This window comes from Sinocyclocheilus anshuiensis, unplaced genomic scaffold (assembly GCF_001515605.1).
Source record: "Sinocyclocheilus anshuiensis isolate Anshui unplaced genomic scaffold, SAMN03320099.WGS_v1.1 scaffold457, whole genome shotgun sequence".
Taxonomy (NCBI): Eukaryota; Metazoa; Chordata; class Actinopteri; order Cypriniformes; family Cyprinidae; genus Sinocyclocheilus; species Sinocyclocheilus anshuiensis.
This window is the reverse complement of record NW_015537939.1, coordinates 2,427,422-2,434,067: the sequence shown is the minus strand read 5'-3', so window position 1 is coordinate 2,434,067 and position 6,646 is coordinate 2,427,422.

Genomic DNA, 6,646 nt, shown 5'->3' with positions numbered 1-6,646 from the left:
ATTTTTATATTATTTGCATAGCATAGGGGTGTTTTTATCCATTTCTATTTTTGTATCTTTTTCAAAAATTTAAGTTTTGCTAAAAATGTTATACACACATATATTCTAAAATACGATATATTCCTTACAATAAGACAAAAATGCATTTAATTAAATAATAAATGAAATTTAATTAAATAATTCAAAATGTTGATTTGTTGATCCAATTAGTATTGATCTTTGATTCGTGTACTGTGACAGGGCTTGGCTGAAAGCCCTTCTTCAGGTTTCAGGTTTCACCCTAATTAATTGTTTATTCTCCAAGCTTGTTAATAAAGGCGCCCGCCATTATACCAAAACACAAAACACACTGTGGAAATTAGTGTCCACCAAATAGCTGCCAAGTAGGTAGTACAATTACTGGACATGTTGCTATCAATTACCATCAATGATGGTTATCCGCTCAAAAGGGCCACTGCGGCAGTGCAGCGCAGTCCAGTGCAGTTCATCTGTTTCCATCCACTGTCTGCCTCGTAACACTAAGTGGCATTAATGAATATGTTTGACCATGCTGACAGGATGTGTCTATGACATACACCATATGTTAGGTCTTGCCCGGTTAATACATCCTGATTGTCATCTAGTGAGATGGAGCGATCATCATGCTGGGTGATTGCCCTAAACATATGCTGGTATGCAGATGTTTCGCCCTCGTTAATTAAGCCTTCTGAACAGCTATATATATAATTTTTTATATATATACATACATATATACACACATACACTGTTTATTACCTTTTAGTTTGTATTAGCCTGACCATGTGAAATAATGCATATGAAGTTCCTGAATGTGAATGAATAAAATGCGTATTGTATCAAAATAATACCATGTCCAAAATTGAAAGTGGCAATTTGGTAGTTATTAGGCCAATGAAATGTAAATCAGACATGATATGTGTTTCCGGAGAACTGATTATGCACATTATTTTTTATAATTGCATTAGCTAGAGATGTAATATTCATAGTTTTTACAATAAACTATACAAGACTACTTTGTTTGGGTCTCAGATCTGTTTCATACATATTGATTAGCTTTTTTTTGGACTGCACAGCTCTGGGAGTTTTCGCATACAACAGACCAGCAGTAATACAATGTCACTTTTTGTTTCTTTATAGACTACATGAGGATATCTCAGGTGCATTGCACAACTTAAAAGAGGTTTTTAACTTCAGGCAGTGTCTGTGATGTTGCTTCGAATCACATACACTTTAGAAGTGGGACGAGTTTTTTTTTTAAGAGTGCCTCTGAGTGCAGCTTCTGACCTTGAGACTGCTGATCTGGCAATAAAGAAGCTGAAGGTAAACTCACCTAACATCTGCTTTAATATCACCTTCGACTTGTGTCCAAACACTGGCAGATGGTCCTGATGGGGATTCTGAAAGAATGACAAAATTATTCCGTTACCTCTAAATAACCTTCATAATACAGCAAAAGATAAAAAGACAACATATCAGTTTGTGGTGAATCTCCAGTGATGTTGAACACAGGTGCAACGGTGGTTTGATTTAATCAGATTCCATCTTCTTTTATTGAACATTCTAATGAACAGATTCCACAGGGAATTCCGTGCACAGAGCCAGAACCAATTCCGACAGATGGAACGATCAGCATGACATATAGAAGAATGAGCCAGGATTCTGATAGCTGGAGACCACCATGTGTGGACAGTATGGCCAGACTGAGCTCCAACTCCACCAATTGCCCAATTTGCAATCGTACAGCTCTACAGGCGCGCAGAGCGTGGAATTCCTGAACTGTGACCAAAGAGAGCCAACTCTGTTTCATCAACATGCTGAGACTCCAGCCGTGTCAAATGCCTCCTATGTCGCCAGAAAACCCCTCTATGGCAGACCCATAGAGATAACTTTTATAATTCTCATCAGAGATGGTGTGGTTGTTTTGTAAATTGACGAATGAGATTCAGCAACGCTAGATAATGCAATTTAACAGAGCTGCTTCATTCTTGTTTTCCTGGCCTTTCTGGCATTAGCCCTGTTGTTTGCTTTGCAAACTAGCCACAGGCTGAGAACTCCAACGGTGAACTAATTTATTGAACTTGACAGCAGATGCCACTAAAATTTTTTTTGAAAGAAATATGAGCGGTGCTTGCCCATGCAAAATCTGCTGCCAAAATGCCAGGGTGTTCTGGGTGGTTGCCAGGGTGTTGTTATAATACAAACATATAATAAGCATATCTATCTATCGATCTACTGTATATGTCACACTTTGCTTACGGGAGGAACTAGGAGACATGGAGATTTCACAAAACGAGAGTCTTTAATAATCCAACAAGGAGACAGAGCACAAGTCCCGACAAGGAAACATGAGGCAGACTACACATTTATACTAAACTTAACGAGGGACAGACAGGTGTGGGGAATCAACTAATAATGAGACAAGCAGATGCTTTGCCCTCATTAATTAAGCCTTCTGAACAGCTCATCTCCTGTCGCGCCTGCAGTGTCTTGTGTGTTTTGTGTGTCTGTGTTCAAAGAGCATGCAATGGGTGTACAGACTGTTCCTCTGCCGAGTCTTTCTGTGCTGGCTGGTGCAAAACAAGGGGAGGAAAATTATGACAGACCCTGTGACAGCCCTAGGCACTCTGAATGAGATGCTCTATGATTGTAAAAGAATTATTTTACTGAATCAAATAACCATTGTTTGGTTCTAGCGCAAATTAATTAATGCTATATGTCAGAATATATTATAAAATGATTGAATTACAACAGTTTTTACTCAAAAAATGTTCGAATTTTAATTATATAAAATATATTTACTAATATATTTCTATTTATTTATTTAGATAAAATATAGTTTATCAGAATGATTTCTGAAGGATCATATGACACTGAAGACTGAAAATCTGCTGCCAAAATGCCAGGGTGTTCTGGGTGGTTGCCAGGGTGTTGTTATAATACAAACATATAATAAGCATATCTATCTATCGATCTACTGTATATGTCACACTTTGCTTACGGGAGGAACTAGGAGACATGGAGATTTCACAAAACGAGAGTCTTTAATAATCCAACAAGGAGACAGAGCACAAGTCCCGACAAGGAAACATGAGGCAGACTACACATTTATACTAAACTTAACGAGGGACAGACAGGTGTGGGGAATCAACTAATAATGAGACAACAAGAACAGGAACATGACCAAATTAGGGAACACTGAAACAAAAACTGGGGAAAAACAGGTCCATAATCCTGACAGTCTATCTATCTATCTATCTATCTATCTACCTTTACAGAGTAAAATAAATATGTAAATAAACTGTCACACATAACTGTGCACAACCTTGAAACACCATAAAATGTTCCCTGTTCGCAGTCGTCAATAATTAGGAAACGCATGCATGAGAAAATGGTTTAAAAATAACAAAAAGTTTAAAATTCACTGAGGGAGCCACATATATCATCGTCTAGATCCTGACAGAAGTCTTTTGATGTGGCTTAAAACGGTCAAAAATAGAGCAGCTATATTATGCCTCAGTTTAAGAACAGACAGTCCTCTTTTTCGTTTTAAATAGCATATTTTTGGTGTAACATTTGGCTGGTCGAAAGTTGTGCTCTTGGTCTGCGTCCTAGTTTTCCGAAGAAAAGATTGGACATCATTTATAACCATAGCAACCCTCTGAGGTTGGTGCAATGCCACAGTACTTCTGTGTGCATACTTTATCCCAAGATGTTTGTTGTCTTGGATTTTATTATTTTACCCAATCTGGCCTAAAAAACATACAATTTACAGGTTGCAGGCAGAGGTGATCAATAGTACTATGTTTTCCATCTTCTCACGCTCTGTATTGATGTATAATATTTATATAAGAGACACATTCCTGCATTTAGGCTGCACTTGCAGTTTGCAGTGCTAGACCAACTCACTATTTATGGCGATAAAAAAAGGAAAGAGATGGAAAGATCAGTCATCAATGATAGATTGACATACCACATACATGAGAAACACATCATGTAGGTCTGCACGGTCCTCGGTTGGCATCTAGGACAAGCCAGAACAGCAGTGAAACGTTTCTTCTTAACCCATTACCAGCCTGAAAACACACACAAGGATGATATGATAAATAAAAATCCAATACTGCCATTATTAACTTTATTTAACACCAGCTTTGTATCAATACAGAATTTCTTCTAAACACATTTATAACCATAGCAACCCTCTGAGGTTGGTGCAATGCCACAGTACTTCTGTGTGCATACTTTATCCCAAGATGTTTGTTGTCTTGGATTTTATTATTTTACCCAATCTGGCCTAAAAAACATACAATTTACAGGTTGCAGGCAGAGGTGATCAATAGTACTATGTTTTCCATCTTCTCACGCTCTGTATTGATGTATAATATTTATATAAGAGACACATTCCTGCATTTAGGCTGCACTTGCAGTTTGCAGTGCTAGACCAACTCACTATTTATGGCGATAAAAAAAGGAAAGAGATGGAAAGATCAGTCATCAATGATAGATTGACATACCACATACATGAGAAACACATCATGTAGGTCTGCACGGTCCTCGGTTGGCATCTAGGACAAGCCAGAACAGCAGTGAAACGTTTCTTCTTAACCCATTACCAGCCTGAAAACACACACAAGGATGATATGATAAATAAAAATCCAATACTGCCATTATTAACTTTATTTAACACCAGCTTTGTATTAATACAGAATTTCTTCTAAACATATCGTTATCACTACTTCTGCATTTACAACTTTTATAAGCAAATAACTGTATTAGCAAACACTCTATACACAAATACACACACACATGCATACATATACATATGTATATATGTATGCATATATATATATATATATGTATTACATTACATAGATAAAAAATTGTTAATTTAGCTTGAGATGGCACATATTACAATTTATTAACACTTAAACAAATATTTTTTTCTGATAGCATATTTAAGATGTTACAAAATCCCCTGGACCTTAAGTATCGCCTTATCTTTTCCTTTTTCTGCTTCTATTGCCACACATGCACACACACATATTAGAGATGTGTCATCTCTTAATTAGTCCAGACTGTTCTTTGGTAAATGGTCTGTCCCTAGGGAGCTGAACACGACCGAGGCCAGTGAGAACCTTGTCGCTTGGTCAGCCTTTTGTGTGGCTCCCAGCAAGCGAGAGACATCCGAGTATAACAACACCTCAGACAGTGAAGTAGCACGCACCACTGCCAGCGCATTCACTGCTAAACTCACACTTTACGCTATCTAAAAACATAAACGGAATACTTATAACTCATTCTTGAGATAATAACATCCATAATTAAATAAGCTTGCTTTATATTTCTAATGATTCTTCTGTGCAACAGACTATGATTTGACTTTATAATACAAGTAAATAAAGCCATGCAGCTATATAAAGATGCCCCCCCGAGGCGTGTGATACATTATTTAAAGTCGAAGGCATAACTGTATCAATTGTGACCTAATTTACAAATCCCCTCTTCATATCAGACTGTGACATTCACATGTAGAGGGATTATTTCCCACGGATAATGAAATGTTAATAGGGTTTCGATTGCAGGTTCTCCAACACGGGAAAATTAAATCAAATCACAATGAGCGGAGTCTGACAAAATCACAACACAAAGCAAGGCCAAATGCATATGTACAAGAAAACCTGCATATTAATATGCCAACATTAAGCATTCATGGTGTTCACGTGTTTTGTGGTGCATGTTTATAAGGCGTACTGTCACTTAACACCCTGCGTTGCCAGCGCGTACAAAATGCCTCGATGTGAATACTTTGAAACTTCACACTTCAGGAGAGAGGCTTGTTTCCTTGGTAACCGTTTTTCCCCTTTTGTCCTTATGTGCCTACCAGTGCATAATGCTGCTCAGCACATGCACCTGCATAGAAATCGCTACCCTTTCTTCCCCACAAGCGAGCAGTACACTTTTTTTCAAAGCACTGCTCTTGTCTGGAGCTTTGACATGCATCTTTGAAATAAAGCACAAATTAAAGGTTTTGCACAGCTGCCATTTGAAAACACACAGCACTTGATGCAGGAGATGCTCAGAGAACCGTGAAGACCTCTCAGACCTGCCACTTTAAGTAATTACTTTTAAAGTCTAGGTTTGAGAGACAGAGCAAGTGATTTCATGATTGAAAATGATGAAATATAGATGGTGTGCTGCTTACATAATTGAACATCAGTCCTTAAAATACAACTTTGAGCATCGGTGGCAACATTTAGCTGTCTTAAGTCAGTCTTTTTGGGTGGAAGCTATGCTAGAAGCAGGTGAGCTGAAAATAAAGGTTTGAATTAGAGCCAAAAAGGTTTTTAGAGTCAAGAAGAACTTCTATGCAGTGGTGCTTTAAAGAAACCAATACAGTGATCTAAATACAACTAACAACTGTTCTTTACAAGAGGTTTCTTTGCTGAACCTTGAGGAACCTTTCATTTTTAAGAGTGCATCAGGGCCTGTCTTCTAGCATGAATGAATGAATGAATGATGCATTTATATAGCGCTTTATTGTGTATTGTTGTACACCCAAAGCGCTTTACAATCATGTGGGGGGTCTCTCCTCAACCACCACCAGTGTGCAGCATCCACTTGGATGATGCGA